We start from the raw sequence: 22505 nt of genomic DNA, 5'->3' as shown, positions 1-22505 counted from the left end.
CCGGTCTTGGTGTCCTCAGGCCGGGCCAAGACCAGTGGGGAGTCCCAGGCCCCGAGGGACTGGGCAATGGCTCTACTCCCCCGACCACAGCAGCAGCAGGGGAGGCCGGGATTGGATCCTGGAGCACACTGAAACTGCGCCCAAATGCACCACGATCACTAGCCTCCCGCGTGCACCAATTAGCTCCCAACAAGCCAACTCGGCCTCTACCTCACGGTCCTGGGGGTAGGGGTGGGGGAGCCACCAAGGAGCGGGACGCACCATGGCAGCTCCGGAGGGGGGGGGATATCAGATGTCGATGTTGGACCCTCCCCGCCCCAGGTCGCCCCCGGATAGACTGCAATACTGCACAAGAAGTCGCGGCCCGACAGCTACAGGCATTTACTAGCAAGTATAGACTAGAGAATCGTGGATCTGGTGGCTCCACAGTGCCCCACACGGGCGACTTACCCTGCAGCGGTGACCTAGTGGTATGGTCCGGGTCGCCAGCCAGCCAGTGGCGGGAGTGCTGCGAAGTTGGAGCGCGGAGGGCGCAGTGGCTGCTCGTGTTTATCGGGTTGTGGTCGCTGCCGCCACGTGGACGAGGCCCAGGTGCGGTGCAGGGCTCGCGGCCAGCGGAGAAGAGGCGGGAGACAGGGGCCTCTGCAGGCGGTAGGTATGGGACTTAGTGGCCCTGGTCTTCCCGCAGCCCGATGGCATCCCCGGGGTGCTGGTCTCAGCCGATCGGTGCGGTGGGGCCAGGAATTGCTGTTCCCCTTCTCCCCCAAACGCTGGCGTGCGGCTCTTTTTCCCCACTTCCTTTTGTCGGGAAAAGTCTGTGCTTTTCCCCATCCCGCCCCCCCCCCCCAGCGCCCCGTGGGGTAAATTGAGGCTCCGAGGACAGGGATTTGTCCAGAGGAGATTCAGAATTAGAACCCAGGGCCCTTGGTGCCCCCGTCTGGGACTCTTACTTCCAGTCCTCCTTTCGGTTGCCCTCTCCTGTCTCCTGATCTCGGCCAGCGTTCTCTTTCTGGGGAGTACCCTGTCTGTATATGCCTGTATCCCAGGGTGTGATGCTTTCTGTAGGAAGGCATCCTCTCATCCTCTCTGCTCCCCTCCCTCACCCCCACCTGCTGATCCTGGTGCTTCTGCTCTGGTCAGCCATCTTACCATTTGCCTCCCCACTCCCCTTTCCCTATTCCGCTTTCCCCACCTTATTTCTTTCCCAGGTCCTGTGGATTCCTTGGGGAGTGAGTGCAAAAGATCTTGGAGTTTCAGGTCCCTTGGATGGAGTGAAAGGTGAGTTTCTGGTTCTTGAGGAACTTGCCACGTTTGAGTATAGAGATGTCCTGGTAGAGGGATCCCACAATTCCCAGAGTGCAGTTTCCAGAGGGGAGAATGTCACATGCCTTCCTTTTTTTTTTTTTTTTTTTACAGCCCAAACTGTGATCATGTTTATTTCTGCCTCTTTGAAACTTACTTGTGCACCTCCCAATGTGGATATGCATCTGGACTAAATTAGCGTGTGTGTGTGTGTGTGTGTGTGTGTGTGTGTGTTCAGATCCTGGGTTTTGAATTCAGGGCCTGGGTGCTGTTCTTTATTTTTTTTTTTCACTCATGGCCAGTGCTCTACCACCTGATCCACAGCTCCACTTCTGGCTTTTTGGTGGTTCATTGGAGATAAGAGTCTTACAGACTTTCCTGCCTGGGCTGGCTTAAAACCAGGATTCTCAGATTTTAGCCTCCTGAGTAGCTAGGATTAGTTGTGTGATCCACTGGTGTCTGGTTTTTTTTCTTTTTTGTCAGTCATGGGGCTTGAACTCTGGGCCTGGGCACTGTCCCCCAGCTCTTCAGCTCAAGGCGAGCGAGCACTCTACCACTTGAGCTACAGTGCCACTTCTGGTTTTCTGGAGATAGGAATCTTACGGTCTTTCCTGCCCCAGGCTGGCTTTGAACCACGATCCTCAGATCTCAGCCTCCTAAATAGCTAGGATTACAGGCGGGAGCTGGCTTGGTATCTGGTTTTGACTAGCATTTTCTTACTCAGTCACATCACTCCAACTCTCTCATCTCCTGGTAAGTCTATGCATGCTTGAATTGCTTCATAGAGTGAGACATTTCAGATTTACCTATATGATTTTCCTGGTACTATAGGAAGTCGGTAATTTTTTTTCTTTTTTTCTCACATCTTTTTAAATTGTGAAAATACTGTAGGAAGTGGGTAATTTGTGTATCAGGGTTAGTCTTGACTGATTGTTAGCTGGCCTGAAGGGAAAAGGCTGACTTTTTGAGGTTGATGGTTTTCCTTTTTCCTCACTGTCAGGCTGCTCTCTGGCCCTTTTGGTACCTTGAGCACTGAGGGCTCTTTGTCACAGTACTAATCAATTGGAGGTTAGCAAATGCTCTAGTTAGTATCTTGAGGTGAACTTGGCAGTTGGCAGTGTGTCCTGTAGCAGCTAATTGCCCCTAACAGTGTTTGAGTTGTGTGGGCAAGTTGTGTGTCTTCTGTATTTCGCATATGCCTGACCTTCTGCATCTTACACATCTGTCAGAGTCAGAAAGAGAAAAGCTTGAGACTTTTGCTTCTCCAACCAACACAATGTAATGGAGAATGGAGGGAGCTTCTGTAGCATGTGCAATGGAATGGGGAAAATGAGGTGAGCCTCCCATACCTGGCCTAGATCCTTCTTTGAGACTTCTCCTCTTTCCTGACTTCAAGTAAGAACTGGAGCATTGGAGTTGGTAGCCAAGTTTGCGAACCCTAGCCTAGGGTCTGCAGGCAGGGTTAAGCTCTCCTCAGCTAGGGCTGACTAGCAGGTCTGGCCATATCCTGGAAGAGTGGAACTGTCAGCAGGAGAGGTCCAGGAGCCCCTCAGGAAGCTCACCCCCACTCCAGGGTGATGAATTCTGGGTGAGAGCCTAGTTTCCTGGGTCCCTCAGTGGGCCCTGGCCCCAGTTACTGTTTCAGTCATGGGCTTGTGGATTACTAGAGTGCTAGTTAATAAAGGAATAGAATTATTTAGCTGGCATCAGTGGCTCATGCCTGTAATCCTAGCTACTCAGGAGGCTAAGAGCTGAGCTCATGATTGAAAGCCAGCCTGGGTAGGAAAATCTGTGAAATTCTTCTCTTCTCCTCTTCTTGAGCACAAAACCATAGGGACAGCATCAAGGCCCTGAGTTCCAGCCCTAGGACCAGCATAAAAAATAAAACAGTTAGTCTCTTGGGAACTTTGAGAGAACTATAGTGTGGCTGGCTGTTCTAGGCTGGCAGTTTGGGCTGGGAAGATGGCTCAGTGGTAGAGGGTTTGTCTTGCATTCATGATGCCCTGGGTTCGATTCCTCAGTACCACATAAACAGAAAAATCCGGAAGTGGGAGCTGTGGCTCAAGTGGTAGGGCATTAAGCCTTGAGCTGAAGAGCTCAGAGACAGTGCCCAGACCTAGAGTTCAAGCCCCATGACCGGAAAAAAAAAATTATTGCTAGGCTGGCAGTTCTAGGCTTAGGTAGGACACTGATCACCAAGAACCCATAAGGAAACTAAGGTTCTGGCACTTGAACTTCTTTGAGAAACCCATCACCAGCTACATGACTGCTGGCCACCCTGGAATTGTGCCCAAAGCTGTCTCATAATGGGGTATGTACAGCCTTTTGGCCTGTTCTTTTTTGTTTCCTTTCATGTAACTTTCTTTTCTTTGGAAGTGGAGCTGTGGCTCAAGTGGTAGAGCACCAGCCTAGAGAGAAAAGGACAAGAGACAGCGCACAGACCCAGAATTCAAGCTCTAGCACTGGCACAAACCAACATATTTTCTTACCCACCTATTTGAGCCCAGCAGAGCCTGGTGCAGGAGTGAATACAGTGTGTGCTGTCTTGCTTACTAGCTGGTAAGTCTTTCTATACTTTTTCGTGGCAGCCCTAGGGCTTGAAATCATGGCCTGGGTACTATTCCTGAGCTTTTTTGCTCAAGGCTCTACCACTTGAGCTACAGCTCCAATTGCAGCTTTTTGGGTGGTTCATTGGAAATAAGAGTCTCATGAACTTTGCTGCCTAGGCTGGTTTGAACCCTGGTTCTCATATCTCAGCCTTTAGCTAGGATGACAAATGTACCTTAGCTAGACTCAAATGCAGACTGCTAAGAGCCAGCCCCAGAGACTTGGATTCAGTTGTTAAGGCTGGGCTGGGAATATGTTGTGTATGTGTGTGTGTGTTTATGTTTGTTTATGTGTGTGCATGTACATGCACATGTACACGTGTGCATGCATGTACACAGGCATGCAGGCGTGTTGATCTCAGGACCTCATATTCTTTTTTTGTTTTGGTCCTGGGGCTTGAACTCAGGGCCTGGGTACTGTCCCTGAGATTCTTTTTCTCAAGGCTACCACTTGAGCCAGAGCACCATTTTTGGCTTTTTCTGACTAATTTATTAAAGATAAGAGTCCCATGGTATGCTGTCCAAGCTGGCTTTGAACTGTGAACCTCAGATCTCAGCATCCTGAGTAGTAGCAAGGATTACAGATGTGAGCCACCAGCACCCAGATCATATATTTTATTTTGTTTTGTTGGTCCTGGGGCTTGAACTCTGGGATTGGGAGCTATCCCTATGCTCTTCAGCTCAAGACAAATGCTCTACTCCTTGAGCCACAGTGTCACTTCTGGTTTTCTAGTGGTTTATTGGAGATAAGAGTCTCCTGTACTTTCCTGCCCTGGCTGTCTTTGAACCATGATCCTCAGATCTCAGCCTCGTGAGTAGTTAGGATTATAGGCATAAGCCACTGGGCCCAGCCCAGATAGTTTTTTAAAGAGGGGGTAGTGATTTCCTTTAAAGTTTGCCTCTAGGCATGAATAGGTTTCAATGTAGTAGTTGTTTTTTGTTTTTGTTTATATTTTCACATTTGAGAATGGAACTCAGGGCCTTGTACTTGACAGGCAAGTGCTCTTCCCCTGAGCTAAATCTCCAACCCCAGCCCATATTTTTGATTGGCTTTTTTTTGCTCACAGTTGATTCTCTACATTGTGATCCACATTTCTACTTCTGGCTTTTGGTTTTTTATTTTTTTTGGGGGGGGGTCTGGTTGTGGGGCCTGAACTCTGGGTCTGGGCGCTGTCCCTCAGCTCTTCAGCTCAAGGCTAGCGCTCTACCACTTGAGCCACAGCGCCACTTCCGGCTTTTTTTTTTCTTTTTGCTTATATGGTGCTGAGGAATCGAACCCAGGGCCTCAGGCTTGCAAGGCAAGCGCTCTACCACTGAGCCACCTTCCCAGCCCCCTTGATTTTTTTTTCCTTGTTAATTGAGATAAGAGCATCAGACTTGCCTATACAGGCTGGCTTTGAACTGCAATCCTCTCATCTCAACCTCATGATTGGATTCCAGCTGTGAGTCACCAGCACCTGTCTGGGATTTGTCATTTTGGACAAATGCCAAATGTGTCTGTTGACGTAATGTGAGTATTGAACATTGCACTGAACACGAGACTAGATGTCATGCGATTCTTATCTGCATACACGATAAGGTGCCTATGTGCCTCTTTATATTTATATGAAATATACATAGTGAAAGGAGCTCCTAGAGATATGTAGACAAGAGACTTTTTAAAAATGATAAGGTGACAGCTGGGCCCTGCTGGCTCATTCCTGTATTCCTAGCTACTCGGGAGGCTAAGAGCTGAAGAGTATGGTTCTAAGATTGTCTGAGCAGGTAGGTCTGTGAGACTGTTACGTCCAATTAACCATCAAAAATGCCAGAAGTGGAGCTGTGGCTCAAGTGGTAAAGCATAACTAAGGGACAGTGCCTAGGCCCTCAGTTCAAGTTGTACTCTCTACCACCAGCTCAGAAATTTTAAAAAATGACAAAGCAACTTCTCATCCATGGGCCCACAACACTTATAAGTAGTTGACATACATGCCTGCTTTCCCAGACCATGGGACACACAGCTGTTGTTTCTTGGAACATGGTAGATTTATATTTTCTGTTCTTTTCAAGGTTAGGCACAATCATGTGATTGCCACATATTAGCTGTAGAATCTATGTGTCAGTATGAAGTCTGAGTTCATTTCTCTTTGCCAGTGATCTTGGAAGTGTGTAAGAGCAGAGACTGCTTGGTGACCTTTGTCCTCTACAGGAAGAACAGAAGCTCCTACTGACTCACCTTGAACTCAGATTGTGAGTAGAAATAAGGTCAGGATGTTTGTCATCAAGTATTACTTGGCTGGTTTTGACTCATCCTGGCTCCTTGAAGACAGAGCCCTGCTATGATTGCACTTTAGGGAATCTCAGAGGAGGTCAGTATGGAATAGGTACTGAGGAATCTCACCAGCTCCCCTTCATTAAAACATTATTACAGCCAGAAGCTGGCTCACATCTATAATCCTAGCTACTCAGGAGGCTAGCAATCTGATGATGGTGGTTCAGTGCCAGCCCTGGGTAGGGAAGTCCATGACACTTTTATCTCCAATTAAACATCAAAAAATGCTGGAAGTGGGCCAGTGGCACAAGTGGTAGAGTGCCAGCCTTGAGCAAAAAAGCTCAGGGATAGCTCTAGGACTGGCACACACACATACTCACACGTACACCCATTGTTGTTAGCTCATCTAATGCTTCCAACAAGTCAGGTATCCTCATTTCCATATGACAGGGGAGGAAAATTTCTGGTGAATCAATGCCTTAGACAAGTATCTGCCATTGCCCCAGAACCTTTCTTTGGAGCAACGTATGTGACCCAAGAGACAAACGGGCTAGAGTCATTTGTGTGTGTGTGTGTTTATGTGAGTCCATGTATGTGCACATATACCACACCTAAGGCTTGAACTTTGAGTCTGGGAGCTGAGCCTGAGCTTTTATTCTCAAGGTTGGCAAACTATACCACTTGTGCCACAGCTCCACTTCTTGCTCTTTATTTCTTCATTTGTGATAAGAGTATCACAGACCTTTCTGTGCAGGCTGGCTTTGAACCACAGTCTTCAGATCTCAGCTTCCTCTGTAGCTAGGATTATAGATTTGAACCATTGGCATCAGACATAGATTCCTGAATCGTCTAGGTAAATATGTTAAAGTGAGCTTTAAGTTTCCCCAGTGTGAATTGGTTTTAATAATGTTTGATCCTAGCCAGTTGAGACATGTATGCCCTTTTCACAGTGCCTGGCTTGTGTTTCAGTACAGCACTAACTACTCTGTCTGCCATTAAAATCCTTGAAACAACAATTAATTGGCCAGGTGTTGGTGGTTCCCCTGTAATCCTAGCTAGTCAGGAGACTAAGATCTGAGGATTGTGGTTCAAAGCCAGCCTGGGCAGGAAAGACTGTGAGACTCCTATCTCCAATTAGCTACCAAAATCTGGAAGTGGAGCTGTGGCTCAAGTGGTAGAATTCTAGCCTTGAACTAAAAAGCTAAGGAACAGTGCCCAGACCCTGAGTTCAGGCTGTAGGACCAGCACAAAATGAAAGAAAGAGAAAGAAAAAAGAAAGAGGGATAGCAGGAAAGAGGAGAAGGAAGGAATGAGTGAGGGCAGGAACAAAGATGGCATTAGTGGCTCAGACCTGTAATCCTAGCCAGAAAGCCAGAAATGGAACTGTGTCTGAAAATGGTAGAGAGCTAGCCTTGAGAGAAAAAGCTCAGGGACAGGCCCTAAGTTCAAGTGCAAAGAATGAGAGGAAGGATGCCAGAGAAGGAAAGAGAGGGAAGGGAAGGAAAGAAGTAGTTCTTTTCAAGAGTTGAGTGAAATAGAAAGTGCTGTGTATCTGGGAACCTCTAGAGAGCCAGGAAACAAACTTGAGTTTTTTAACCATGTGTCCTTGGCTGGTGCTGAAGGTCAGATTCCCCCTTACAGAGCCCCTGCTGTGCATTCCTGAGCCCTGGAAAAGAAGTGCTAGCCTTTGCTTCTCTTGAAAAAACTAGGAAACTGAGGCCATCAACAGAAGAAGCAGAGATGGATGTCCACTCCCTGGAATCTCAGCCTTTCCATGACATTCCTAAAATCTTCCAATGTGATCTTTCTCCTACCTCATCTTCTGGTAGCCTGGAAAGATGTGAGAAAGACCCACAACACCAGCACCCCAGGAAAAGAAAGCGAGCCCCCTCAATGGCTGCAGAGTGGGTCCCTCCAGCCCAGTTGGCAGCCCTGAGCCAGCACAGACTCTTGTCAGCACTGTGATTAGTAAACTAAACAGCTTTGTGGAGCAACCTCCTCTCTCTCTCTATTTCTCCCTCTCTTCTCTCTCTCTTTCTCCCTAGTGGCTGGGGGAACCTTCAAAGACCAGAGCTAGAATGGGCTGCTATCTCCCCATTGGCCCGCAGCTGCATTTAGCCCCTTTCCTCAAATACACAGCCAGAGCAGCAGTGGTTCAAGTCAAATCTGGCAGCAAGTCATAACCAACAGGGTTGGGACATTTATTACCCCAGGGCCTCTGGTGACTTCAAAGGGAGCCAGTGAGGTGGGGGGGCAGAGAAGAGGCTGCAGCGGGACCTTTCTCATCTACCCTGCACCTTAGAAGGCGTCTCAGATCAAGGCCAGCCCAAATAATAGCAGTGACAAATAATAAATATTGATTACTAATAACTGCTGTATTGAGATGAATGTTTCATTTATCTTATTTTTACCCCATCAGATGTGCATAGCCACCCCCATAGAGTGTATTATTTTTTGGGGGGGGGTCCGGTCATGGGGCCTGAACTCTGGGCCTGGGCGCTGTCCCTCAGCTCTTCAGCTCAAGGCTAGCGCTCTACCACTTGAGCCACAGCGCCACTTCCGGCATTTTTTCTTTTTGCTTATGTGGTGCTGAGGAACCGAACCCAGGGCCTCGAGCATGCAAGGCAAGCGCTCTACCACTGAGCCACCTTCCCAGCCCCCCATAGAGTATTATTATTACTATGCTTTTTTAAAATCCTCACTTCACACGTCAGGAAATGGGACTAAAGAGATTAAGCCACTTGACTAGAGCCACACAGCTCAAAATTGAAAGTAGTATGACCGGTAATACTATTTGAGCCAGGTGCTGGTAGGTCAAGCTTGTAATCTTAGCTACTTGGGAGGTTGAGATCTGAGGGTGGTGGTTTGAAGAAAGTGTGAGACTCTTATCTCCACTTAACCACTAAAATGCCTGAAATGGAGCTGTAGCTCAAGTGGTAGACATTCTTAGTCTTGAGTAAAAGAGCTAAGGGACTGTGATCAGATCTTGAGTTCAAGTTCTGGTACTGGCAACAAAGAAAAAATGGCAGACTGCTAACTATCACCCGAGACAATCTCCATTGCCAGCAGCCAGTGTATGATCCTGGCATCTTGTGTGAGACCCTAGGCTTGACCCAAATCCATGGAGTTTCCTGGGATTTGCTGCTGGGTAACTCTAGCTCCTGGAAGAACTGGGTTTAAGTTCCACATGATGGAAGTACAGCCAGATGTACAGAACCAAGATGACATGTATGTGTCATATGACAGTGGCTCATGCCTACAGTCCTAGCTATTCAGGAGGCTGAGATCTGAGGATCAAGGTTCAAAGGCAATAGAAAGCCTTATCTCCCACACACCAGCAAAAACATGGAACTGAAACATACCTGTGTCTGTGTGTGTACACATTCAGTGTGTGTGTGTGTGAATATATATATATATATATATTCACACACACACACGTTTATGTAGATTGGGAGATGTCAGGCCTGACAGCTCAAGCAAGAGCTCATGTTGCATCATGGAGCCTATAGATGGAGACAAGTAGAATTTCTATATTGCAGCACAGTGGCAGAATTTGAGTAACCTCAGTCTTCTCTCTGAAGTTCATTAAATCATTGGATAAAGCCAATTCCTTTTAAGAAACGTTATCCTTTTTTTTTTTTACCAGTGCTGGGATAGTGCCCATGACCTGAGTACAAACACTAACACTAGTATGTGCATGAGCATGCACCTGCACACACATGAAGTTTATCTTATATTAAGAGTTTCCAGTCTAGTTTATTGTATTAAAAAAATAAAGCAAAACAGAATGGGCTGGGAAGGTGGCTTAGTGGTAGAGTGCTTGCCTTGCATTCATGAGGCCTTGGGTTCGATTCCTTAGCACCATATATGCAGAAAAATCCGAAGTGGCACTGTTGCTCAAGTGGTAGAGCACTAGCCTTGGTCTGAAGAGCTGAGGGACAGTGCCCAGGGCCCAGAGTTCAGACCCCAGGACTGACCAAAAAAACCCCAAAAATAAAAAAACCAGAATTGTGGATAATAGCTTTTCCTGTGTAATAAGTGAACCAAGAAGTACTTAAATTATTTGTTTTAAGTTTTATGGTCTACATTTTGGGGTATTCTCAGCTTGTTATTTTGTATTAATACTGTTTAAATAACATATAAGACTTCAATCTTCCGGTTCCTTGGTTGAGGGTTGCTGGTTGGGATTCTGTTACTCCTATGACCAGTATTTCATGTTGTGTCTTTATTACATCTTATATATCTAGTAGGATGGCCAAGGCTCTTCATATGAATGTTTAGGACAGTGAACGACTTGTCAAACTGGTGTCTATATGGTTTTTACTGATATCCCTTTGGCCAAAGCAGATTAAATGGCAAATTGTAAGTCATTGTACCAGGGTGCACTGAGTATTTGGGTACAGGGAAATATGCCATTTGATAAAAATTAGTGAAACATTAGAACATAAGAAACAGGTCTGTATACATTTTTTGGGTAAAAAATACTAAATTATAACACACGCTGTCCATGGTGCTTAAACTTGTAAATGAATGAGGTAGAGCATAAATGCTCAATGGAGTCCTAGGATAGCTTTTCATTAATTAAAAAAATATTTTATATGTCTCTTAAGTGTATTTCACTAATAACTAGTTTTAGTGAAGATGTGATGTGTTCTTTTGGTTTCAATTATTCAATTATTTTTGTGGGAACATTAGTTTTTACCAGTTCTATATGTATATTAACTAAGAAATGAAATGAGTTTATACTATCTAGTATAGTATACTAATGGACTGTGGATTCCTCTTTAGTAAAGAGTTTAATGGTCTACTTGACACAGTCAAGATTCTTTCCCAAGAAGGCTTTATGCTTATCCAGTTCATGTATAATGGGTTTTTGTTTTGGGGGGGGGTCCAGTCGTGGGGCCTGAACTCTGGGCCTGGGCGCTGTCCCTCAGCTCTTCAGCTCAAGGCTAGCGCTCTACCACTTGAGCCACAGCGCCACTTCCGGCTTTTTTCTTTTTGCTTATGTGGTGCTGAGGAATCGAACCCAGGGCCTCATGCATGCAAGGCAAGCCCTCTACCAATGAGCCACCTTCCCAGCCCCATGTATAATGTTTTGAGAAGGAAAATCTGGAGCACAATCACACAGGTTCTTTCCTGACTACCTCACTTGCCTTCTCTTCCAGCCATGGTTTCAGAATCTCCTGTTCATTATCAACAGCAAGAAAGAATGAAAGGATCTGTGGTGAGTTGCTTTTCATTTCTCACTTTGTTTTACATTCCATTTTATGAACGTAAGAGTGTCCAAGATGGAAAAACAGAAAAACAGATTCAGCTTCAGAAAAATGTTTCTAAATCAGTTAAAAATGGCTTGTAGACTTTGCAGATTATGAAATCTTACATTCTAAGTTGAGTGCAGATTGGCTTCAGTTTGTTTAGTTTTTTCTGATGTGAGAAAAAGGAGTCACATTTGTTATGAGATTGAAAGTAGGTGACTTCGCATGGAAGGTGAAGGTTCACTAGCAACTTGTCAGAGATCCCATCCTCATGAGTAACATTAAGCTCTTAATAAAGTTTTACTACAGTTGCTTAAACAGTGTGGTCCCACACAACTTTTGATATTCTGTGGGACTGAGTAGCTATATGTACATAAATTACTCTCCATACATAGTTCTTGGACTGTTTCATGGTCTTTATCTTACTTGATACTTAGGCTATATTTGATGATATAGTCTATGGCCTTCTAGAAATCCCTCTGTTTTATTCTAAGGTGTCTTCACAAGACTCTTTCTAAAATTTTCTCTATTCATTCTGTTTCTTGCTTACTAGGTTTCTTTATTTCATTCTTTCTTTGTATTTGTTTTTCTCTGTCTCTTTCTCAGTTCTTGTACCTCCATATATTTCTCATTTTTTTTCTTCACATGCTTTATCTGGGAACTAGTTTTCTTACTGATCAATTTATCTTTGCTGATGTGGCTCTTATAATTGACATTTCTCTTACCTATTATAGAGGGAAATTGTTGCTACCTGAGGTAGTTCTACAGGATTCTGGAGCCAAAGAAAATCACACAAACACAGACATAAACTGAGAGAGAGAGGGTGAAACGGGGCATCCCAAGGCTCACTAGCACTTGGGCCCTGAGTCTCCACAGGCAAGCATATTTGCTTGAATTTACAAAGGGAAAGTTACCATGGATACTTGTAAAAAATAGACCATTGAGCTGGGCACGAGTGGCTCACACTTGTAATTATAGCTACTCAGAAAGCAGAATCATAGATTGTGGTTCAAAGAATGGTTAATGTAGCTACACAGAATGGTAGATTTAAGAAATTGTAATTCTATGGCCTTTTAAACATGGCTTTGGAGACTTTGAGTTTCAACATACAGCTTTTATTATCTAGATGTCAGCTCTATATATTATTATGAATAGTTTGTATAGGTGGTCATACAATTTGGGCTGATATTTGCTTCATTTCATATTAGTATTTGTGTTTTCCATGATTGATTTTTACTTCTGATATCTTTGTATTCATTTCTTTCTTTCTATATATTTCGTATATGTCTTTTTCAAAGTATATGAGTTTTTTCTTTCTGTTCAAGCCAGACAGTGCCTTCTATATTAACTATATATTACAGTGTTAATGCAGTTTAATTTTGATGGCCACTTTGCTATTTGTTATTTGTTTGTCTCATATGATACTCATTTCCTATTTTGTTTCCATGTAACCTGCATACGTCCTTCCATATACTGTAAAGCACCTCTAGTATAACCTGTAGGCATTCCTCTCTACTCTGTAAATCACCTGTCATACCCATTACAATTTAAATCCTATGTAAATAGCTATTATATTGAATTGTTCATAGGATAATGATGGTTTGTTCAAAGACTGAATTTTTTTTTTTATTGTGAAAATACTGTACAGAAGGACTACAATTACATGGGCAAGATAATGAGTACATTTCTTATCAAGCATTGTAGCCTCCTCCTTTGTTTAAAAATATGGAACGCTTCACGAATTTGCGTGTCATCCTTATGCAGGGGCCATGCTAATCTTCTCTGTATCGTTCCAATTTTAGTATATGTGCTGCCGAAGTGAACACCAAAGACTGAATGTTTAATACAGTTGCCATACTTTTTCAAATATTTTGGCTCTGTGGTTTACTGCATCTGTGCAACTTATAAATATGCAAGGCCCGTATATCCCTTTAAAAGGGCTGTTATGTAGTACCTGTAATCTTGTCTGATAGTTACACTGTGTTCTTCATAAAGAAGTAATTAGAGATTTTTTTTGTACAGAACAAAGGCCATCCTAGGACTGAAGCATAGAGCTTTGGCAGAAGTAAACCATGCACAAAAATTGTATACAGGAACTGCAAGAAAATAAATTTCCTGTCCAGTCTGATTAATTTGTATGGTAGACAAAGGACACTAACATGCTCAGTGTAGTTCACTCTATTATTACCAAGTACTCTAAGAGTTTACAATATTCTCACAGTACCAGCATATGACATCATATAATATAGTTACTTTTCAGTGAGATAATTCCATTAATAACCTAACACTATTGGCCTTTTAGTTTCTTTTTTGGTGGAATTAATTCTTTGAACTCAGGCCCTCATATTTGCCCAGGAAGTACAATATCAGCTGATCCATTTACCTAACCCATGTACTTTATTTTTAATACACTTATGTGTTTGTATATTGAATTTTCATGCTCTATGAATAATGCTATGGTGCTATGTTTTCCTTGCACAAATCATTTTCATCATTTCGTCATTTTAGAAAAATTACATAAAATGTATGTTCTATACATTCATACATTCCTTTATCCTTACCTAAACATTTACTGTTGGGTTTTGTTGTTGTTGTTGTTGTTTGTCGATAATGCAGCTTGAACTCTAGGCCTGGGCACTGTCCCTGAGCTCTTCAGCTCAAGGCCAGCGCTCTACCACTTGAGCCACAGCACCACTTTTGGTTTTCTTGTAGTTTATTGGAGTTAAGAACCTGCCTGGGCTGGTTTTGAACTGCAATCTTCAGATCTCAGCCTCCTCAATCGCTAGGATTACAGGTGTGAGCCACCAGCACATGGCACATTTACTGTTTTATATCTATGTTGACTCCTTTTGGTGTTCTCTTGGGGGAGAATAATTTCTTGTAATACTCTTAAATACAATGTTTTTTTAATGAAGTATCATTTCCTGAAAATGTCTTCAATCTACATTTTAGGAGAGTGCCTCAGCCCAATTGTGAATTGAAGGATATTTTCTTTCTTACAGATATATTTCCATTTTTGGTGTTAGTCAGCCTCTACACCTCTAGTATTTTCAAGAATGGCTAGATTGGAAAAATTGCTGTACAGTCTTCATTTGTAATGGGTTTGATATGGGAGTAAAAAAATCTCTCCTTTTAGTCTCTACAGAACAAATTAGTACTATATTTCATTTGAACTTTAAAAAATTTCTTGTATATTTTTTAGATCACATGCCTCCTTTACTTAACTTTTTTTTTTTTGGATGGTCGTGGGGCTTGAACTCTGGGCCTGCGCACTGTCCCCAGCTCTTCAGCTCAAGGCTAGGGTTCTACCACTTGAGCCACAGTGTCAAATCTTATAAAGGCCAAATGAATAATTAGCTAATTTCTTTAAGCAAACATTTCTACTTTCATTTTTCTTTCTCGCATTGTATAGATAATACATCAAGCCCCAAATACTCTATTTAAGACAAAAACATGCATGTAGAAGAATGAAATTCCAGACTTGATATTCTCATGACTAAAGGCGCACGCGCGCACACACACGTATATACACACATACATGCACACACATACATACACACATACACATATTTTTACTTGATGGAAATGTGCCATTACAGAAACTGGTGTCATTTGATGATGTGGCTGTGGACTTCAGCTGGGAGGAGTGGCAGGACTTGGATCTTGTTCAGAGGACCCTGTATAGAGATGTAATGCTGGAGACCTACGGCAACCTGGTGTCCTTGGGTGAGCAAAAGTCACATTCATTTGTTAGGTCAAGTGTTTTTAGTAGATATGTGAACATTTATCAAACTTGCATTGGTATTTGAGTAGAAGATTCCAGTCCATGCGAAGTATCATTCCTTTTTCAGGAAAACTTCAACTTGATTATATAACTCGTGAGGCATTTGTATTCTTTTTTCAAGTTGCCAAGTAAGAAGTGAGACAAAAGTTCTAAACTGTGTTCCACTAACACGAGACAGTCTTCCCACTTGAGACAATTTGTTGTAGGTGGATATACAATGTAGAGTAGAATGTATATGACTATTGGAAGCATGATCTGGGAATCACTAGATGAAAGTGGGTATTTATTATTCAAGTGTGGTATTGGGTGCGGTGGTTCATCCCTTTAATCCTAGCTAATCTGGTGGCTAAAATCCAGGATTTCAGTTTGAAGCCAGTAATGGCAGCAAAGACACCACAAGACTTATCTCCAATTAACCACTTAAAAACTGGAAGTGGAGCTGGGACTCAAATTGGTAGAATGCTAGCCTTCAGCAAAAGAGCTGAGTTCAAGCTACATAACTGGCAAAATAAATCCAAAGCTGGGGGCAAGTTAACTATGGATCCAGTGAGGAATGAGAAACAAGATTTAGTAGCAACCTTGTGAATAGGATGTCTGAACTTTTATAGCAGTGATGACCCAGCATGAGCAACAGTTCTTCACTGGTTCTTATTAGCAGGGCCCTGTGTTCCTAAACCTAACTTGATTGTCAAGCTGGAGGAAGGTGCAGAACCATGGATAAGAGAAACCTCAGACAAGAATTACACAAGTGAGTTAATACACCTTGCATAGTGATGTTGGATTGAGAGCTTGGTTGGTAAGTTCATCTTGCATTGTACTGAGCAATAATGTTCCTACTTCCCCTGAGTCCTGAGTGTGGTAGAGAACTAGGTGATCCTTTGTCTCAAAGACTTGTGAATCCAGAATTCATACGGAAACACTGAACTCTGTGTGGCAGTAGAATTAAAGTTAGCAATTCTCTTTCTCCTTGTAGAAATTACTCTGAAACAAAAAACTAAAATGAGAAATTTAGAATATGAGATTTCATTTTCTTTGAAATTCGGAGTGTGCTGGTATGAGGAAATAAGTAGTATGCCAGGGTTGCTGTCCTTTAATAAGGAAAATAGCTTATCAGTGGTGGGCAGATACTGGGATTCAGAAGCAAAGCATTTAGTCTAAAAAGGCTCATTTAAGGGGGCTGGGAAGGTGGCTCAGTGGTAGAGCGCTTGCCTTGCATGCATGAGGCTCTGGATTCGATTCCTCAGCACCACATTAGCAGAAAAAGCTGGAAGTGGCGCTGTGGCTCAAGTAGTAGAATGCTAGCCTTGAGCTGAAGAGCTGAGGGACAGCACTCAGGCCCAAAGTTCAGGCCCCACAACCGACATAAAAATGTACTCACTATCTACAGTATGTAACTGTAACCCCTCTGTACATCATCTTCACAATTAAAACAAACCATTCCTGCTTAGATGAAAGGCAAGGGGATGTATAAAATACTCTTAATGGTCTCTGAGTCTAGTAATTATTCGTATGTCTCACCTAATAGATGAAAAGCAAAGTAGAAAAATACATTTTTCAAGAAAAGAAAAGGAAACAAAGCAGCATTCCCCTATGGTCAAACAAAACAATATTTGAAAAACACAACCACAAAAATACTAAAGGCAGATGGCAAATAGTCAGCTTAAAACTCTAGCAGTATGTAGTTGAGTAAATATTTTTCCTGATATAAAAAGAAGAAAAAACTGAAATACAGAAAAACATTTTCCATTGTAAAATATCATTATTACTTTCTTAATTAATGTGTTAGGCAGAAGAGTATATTTTTCATAAAGCTATTCCTACTTTGATACATTTTTTGTCAGTCCTGAGGCTTGAACTCAAGGCCTGGGCAGTGTCCTTGAGCTTCTTTTGCTCAATACTAGCACTCTATTGCTTGAGTCACAATGCCACTTCTGGTTTTTTCTGTTTATGTGGTACTGAGGAATCAAACCCAGGGCTTCTTGAATGCTAGGCAAGCACTCTAACACTAAGACATATTCCCAGCCCCATACTTTGGTATTTTAAGTCTCTAACAGATAGGATGGGAGAAAATGTCTTTACCTTTACATTAAGGAATTTTTTTTTTTTTTGGGTCCGGTCGTGGGGCCTGAACTCTGGGCCTGGGCATTGTCCCTCAGCTTTTCAGCTCAAGGCTAGTGCTCTACCACTTGAGCCACAGCGCCACTTTCGGCTTTTTTCTTTTTGCTTGTGTGGTGCTGAGGAATCGAACCCAGGGCCTCATGCATGCAAGGCAAGCACTCTACCACTGAGCCCACCTTCCCAGCCCCCTCATTAAGGAATTTTTGGTCTTATGTTTTTGTCTTTTTTTTCTCTGACTCATTTTAGATGTCCAAGAAATGGAGGATGTGATTAAGAACTTCCAGGAAAGTCCACGTGAATGTCTGTGTGAAGTAGCTGTCAAAAATAGTAACACAGTAGAAGAAAGTATGAGAACTTTTGATTTGAGTGATGAGCAGCAATGTAAGTCTACTCTCCTTGCCCAAGAAATACTTCAGGGCCAGAGGAAAACACCTGAATGCACTGGATGTGGAAAAACCTTCTATTTAAGACGTACAGTCACTACACATCAGAAAATGTGCACAAGAGAGAATCCTTGTACATATAATGTATGTAAAAAACCTTTCAGTAGGGAAATTGTCCTTGCAAAACCCCATAGCAAATATGCAGAGAAGTCCAATGATTATATCCAGTGTGAAAAATCTATGTCTCTGAAGTCAGATCTGACTTTCCCACCTCAAACACCCACAGAAGAGAAACCCTATCAATATGAAGGATGTAGGACAAATTCTACCCAGAAGTCAGCTCTCAATCAGTATCAGAGAAGTCACACAGAAGAGAGAACTTATGAATGCGACAAATGTGGAATGTTTTTCAGACTGAAGTCATACCTCACTTCACATCAGAGAAGACACACAGGAGAGAAACCTTATGAATGTAACAGGTGTGGAATGTCTTTCACCTGGACGTCACAACTTACTATCCATCGAAAGACACACACAGGAGAGAAACCTTATGAATGTAACAGGTGTGGAAAGCATTTCACCCGGAAGACACAACTTACTGCCCATCAGAGAACACACACAGGAGAGAAACCTTTTGAATGTAACAGGTGTGGAAAGCATTTCACCAGGAAGACACACCTTAATGATCATCAGAGAACACACACAGGAGAGAAACCTTATGAATGTAATGTGTGTGGAAAGTCTTTCACCCGGAAGACACACCTTACTGATCATTAGAGAACACACACAGGAGAAAAACCTTATGAATGTAACATGTGTGGAAAGTCTTTCATCAAGAAGCCAAACCTTACTGTCCATCAGAGAACACACACAGGAGAGAAGCCTTATGAATGTGTCAAGTGTGGAAAGTGTTTCATGAGGAGGGCAGATCTTAATGTCCATCAGCAAAAACACACTGGGGAAAAACTTTATGAATGTAACAGGTGTGGAAAGTCTTTCACCCGGAAGACAGAGCTTAACATCCATCAGAGAATACACACAGGAGAGAAACCTTATGAATGTAACAGGTGTGGAAAGCCCTTTACCCAGAATTCACACCTCATCAAGCATAAGAGAATTCACACTAGTGAGAAATCTTAGGAATGTAAGGAGCCAATGATTGTGCCAAAGGTCTGATAAATTGACAGGTGTTACAGAGGAGTCTACGTGGTTTCAAATGACTGGGTGAGTTTGTGCTCACTTATACAAAGCACCGCATTCAATGAATGAACTGTAATCTTACTGCTTACTCCAAAGCGACATAAATATATATCACTATCTATTGATCTATTTGCCTGTATTTGAAAGAGTATATCAAATAAATTACCAATTAGTGAGATTGATATTTCAAATCAAGAAAAAAATTTTTTTGGTCAGTCTTGGGGCTTGAACTCTGGGCTTGGGCACTGTCCTTGGGCTCTTCAGCTCAAGGTGAGCGCTCTACCGCTTGAGCCACAGTGCCACTTCTGAGTTTCTAGTGGTTTATTGGAGATAAGAGTCTCACGAACTTTCCTGCCTGGGCTGGCTTTGAACCGTGATCTTCAGATCTCAGCCTCCTGAGTAGCTAGGATTACAGGCGTGAGCCATCAGCGCCCAGCCAAGAAAGCTTTTTATTTTACATGTCACATTTATTCTTAATTCAAACAAATTTTCACAATGAAAATACATTTTAAATGCTGCTCATTGTTAGTCATGATGGCACTCTATATTGGTTACACATTATAATGTGTGGTTGAAGGATTTATTTTTTTGAAACAAAACTGTTCATGGCAAACTCTAGTGGCAGGTGCTCATTGTGAACATTCCATGATGACCTCTCGTCATGATTATGAGATGATACAGTCTTGCCTTCTACTCAGTCAAGAGGTTCACATTTAAATGGTTGGAACATTCTCATGTTCCCGTGTCTAGTCATGAGAAATGGGAAATCTGAATTGCTGTGGAAAGTATGTTCATACAGAGCATCTGAATGCTGTTTTTACACATGACTGTTCAATGTTAATCTATATTCCTCTGCAATTTTTTACTTTTTAAATGTGTTACAAAATTCCATTAAATTACTCAATTTTTATTTTAGATCATGCTATGAAAATATTTTTCCCAATTTCAAGTATTGTAGTTTTTCTAATTTAGTTTTGGTAAACATCTTTTTTTTTTTTTTTTAATGTTTTTTGGGTCCGGTCGTGGGGCCTGAACTCTGGGCCTGAGTGCTGTCCCTCAGCTCTTCAGCTCAAGGCTAGCGCTCTACCACTTGAGCCACAGCACCACTTCTGGCTTTTTTCTTTTTGCTTATGTGGTGCCGAGGAATTGAACCCAAGGCCTCAGGCATGCAAGGCAAGTGCTCTACCGCTGAGCCAACTTCCCAGCCCTGGTAAACATCTTGTAAGAGAACAGATAACAGGGATCACACATACACTGCCTTTATTAGATGAATGAACTTGTGATACTAAATAGAACAATGTCAGAATTTGAAGTGTGGCACGTGGAATAGAGTGCCAAGCTTTACCATAGAAGCCAAAGAAGACTAGAGTGCCATGAATTTAAGGCTAATAACCAGTAAAAGCAAACAAAAGAAAAATGGATATAGTAATAGAATTTCATCAGACAGTAATTATACATCATCTTCTTCCTGTAGATAACCAAATAGAGAATGTTAGACATGGAAATCCAGATACTTAGGTGTGTTTTCAGAGCATAGTACTGAGATTGTACTGCTATCTTAGTCCCTGTTAATCGGGCCCTACTGGGGAAGTGATCAGAGGGAGTAGCGCCATCAGGACAGTGTAGTAGACACTGGGTGGTGGAGGGAAAACAACTTGGGTGTTCCTCTGAGTGATTGGTGCTGTTAGGGACTGTGGCACTAACTTTACACGGGAGATCAATTGCTGTTCCCCTGTCCTAAAGATGATAAGACTGACTGAGTCCTTCATTGGTGAGGAGGACTTGAGAAGGAAGATACCTGTTCTCAGGTGTCCTGGCCCCCTGGCTTGTTCTTTAACTCAACTCAGTAATCAACAGAAAGTCATCATTCTCTAAACATCAGTTTACTAGGGCACAAGGCCTCAATTAATTAGCTTAAGTGCTCATTGGGGCTGGTCAAAGAAAAATTATTGGCACAAACATCAAGTGGCAATTGGTTCAGGATGTTCTGAGCTCTGGGCAGTCTTGGGGGCCAAGTAGAACACTGGTCATAGATGGGGTCACCTACTTACTGATAATGAAGGCCCCTAGAAGCCTTTGACAACAAGTATATGTTTAGAGAGGATTTTCACAAGTAGTCTCTTCATCATGCAGAAGCTGATCTAATTTTGTTCAGGAATGGAAATGATTTGAACCTTCCCATGGTTCAAGCAATCTAGAGCATCAGTCTTTCCAGGATCCCTTTGTTGCAGAAGGGTTTAAGAAAGGGATTAAGACTTGCTTTTGGCTCTAGATTCCATGACACCATGCAAGGAATCAAGCATTGAGGGAACTCTAACTTCAGCACCTAATGAGACTTTTTTCTCATTACCATCACTCAGGAGTGTTGGGAATCTGAGGAAGTGTTCAAAAATCTCTCAATTCTTGCTCTGCCCTTCCCTGAGAGCATGGTTGAGATCACAGGAAACAGATATTCATATGAGCTGCAAATTATTTAACCACATAAAGGAAGCAAGTGAAGGCTTACCTTTTTTTCCCCAAGGTTAGTCAATTTGATTAACAGGCACAGGTAACATTTCCACAACATCAAACATGGAACCTTGACACAGAATCATCTATACATGGTATAGATTCCACTGTTCTTTTAAATCCAGGGCATCAGGCTGCAACCCTGTGATTTCTGTCACCACTGCCTATGTCTGATCTGTTTCGTGTGAATTCCCCACAGTGAAGACTTTGGCCCATAACCATTCTGTGATGGTCAAGCCCATGCCACACTGGTAAAAATACAAAAGCATATTCTCATTCACACCAATTTGGCCAAAGGATTAAAAAGAAAAATCTTTTTTTTTGGGAGGGGGTCTGGTTGTGGGTCCTGAACTCTGGGCCTGGGCGCTGTCCCTCAGCTCTTCAGCTCAAGGCTAGCACTCTACCACTTGAGCCACAGTGCCACTTCCAGCTTTTTTCTTTTTGCTTATATGGTGCTGAGGAATCGAACCCAGGGCCTCAGGCATGCAAGACAAGAGCTCTACCACTGAGCCACCTTCTTAGCTCCAAAAAGAAAAATCTTATATATATCTATGTATATATATATATATATACGTAGATATAATATATTTTTTATTGTAAAGATACTGTACAGAGGGGTTACAGTTACATGAGTAAGGTAATGAGTACATTTTGTATCAAGTATTGTTACCCCCTGCTTTGTTTTTCCCTGCCAACTCTTCTGGCCCCAACTCTCCTCTCCCCTGGCCCAAAATTGTAAAGCTCATTTTCAACATAGTGTCTTGTATATCTCATTGGTACAATGGGTCAACTTGTATTCTTTCAGCATTTTGTTATTTCCCTTCCCAAATTAGAAAAATGTATATATAAGATGCAGGGCACCAGAATCAAATACATTGAAAAAAATGGGTAATACCATGGGGGAAGAACATACCAAAAAAAAAATCACTTAGTACATTGTAAATGCATTAAGAACAACAGCAACAAAGATAAAACATCTTGTGTCACTATCTTGGGGTTCATTTTGCTTAACATCTCATATGCTCCTATATACTTACCTTTTGACCTTTTCTGCTTGTTCTAGACATATACTAGATATTGCCAATAAGGAAAACCATG

The 22505-nt window shown here is 42.6% G+C and overlaps 1 protein-coding gene and 1 non-coding gene across 2 annotated transcripts in view; one reads left to right on the top strand and one right to left on the bottom strand.

The window, feature by feature from the left end:
• LOC122123338 (zinc finger protein 157-like) overlaps positions 1-22505 on the top strand; it is a 537300-nt gene that overhangs the window by 157431 nt on the left and 357364 nt on the right. The gene's annotated exons all lie outside the window — the stretch shown is intronic.
• LOC122123365 lies at positions 13134-13240 on the bottom strand. The gene has a single exon (XR_006150382.1). It is a non-coding gene; the product is annotated as a U6 spliceosomal RNA (small nuclear RNA).

The sequence above is a fragment of the Dipodomys spectabilis genome, unplaced genomic scaffold (assembly GCF_019054845.1).
Source record: "Dipodomys spectabilis isolate Male_0828 unplaced genomic scaffold, ASM1905484v1 ptg000227l, whole genome shotgun sequence".
NCBI lineage: Eukaryota > Metazoa > Chordata > Mammalia > Rodentia > Heteromyidae > Dipodomys > Dipodomys spectabilis.
Note: the sequence above shows the minus strand (reverse complement) of the source record. Positions and strands in the feature narration are given on the sequence as shown.